The sequence below is a fragment of the Acanthisitta chloris genome, unplaced genomic scaffold (genome assembly GCF_000695815.1).
Source record: "Acanthisitta chloris isolate BGI_N310 unplaced genomic scaffold, ASM69581v1 scaffold12940, whole genome shotgun sequence".
In the NCBI taxonomy this organism is placed as follows: domain Eukaryota; kingdom Metazoa; phylum Chordata; class Aves; order Passeriformes; family Acanthisittidae; genus Acanthisitta; species Acanthisitta chloris.
The window spans coordinates 8442-8927 of NW_008649969.1; positions in this window are offsets into that span (position 1 = coordinate 8442).

Genomic DNA, 486 nt, shown 5'->3' on the forward strand with positions numbered 1-486 from the left:
AAAAGAAGGCAGAGAAATGAGGTTGAGGAGGAAATTGGGTTGAACTCTTGGGCCCCAAGAGGGTGAGAAGAAGCTGAGAGGGCACAAGAAGCTTCAAATCCTCTGGGTGTGCTGGGGAAGGGTTTGAATCCCATCCCATCCCACAGGGAGATGAAATGGACTCTCCGAAGGGTCTCAGAGGGAGGAGAAGGAGGAGGAGGAGGAAGGTACAACCTGCAGAGAAGAAAGATGAGGCTGAGGAGGAAACTGGGTTGAACTCCAGGGTAAAAGCAGGAGAAAATGGGACTTTCTTTGTCTCTGCAGCTGTTTCCTGGTGGGAAATAGCCAAGGAAACATGGCCCAAATTGAGGGTTTTTTATGTCAGGAGATGTTTGGGGTGAGGATCTGCAGGTGAGAGCAGCACTCAGTGCTCACAGGTGGGTTTGGCACCTTGGGGACTTTTCCCTTGGGCTCCAAGGGGTCGAAAAGAAGCTGAGAGGGCACAAG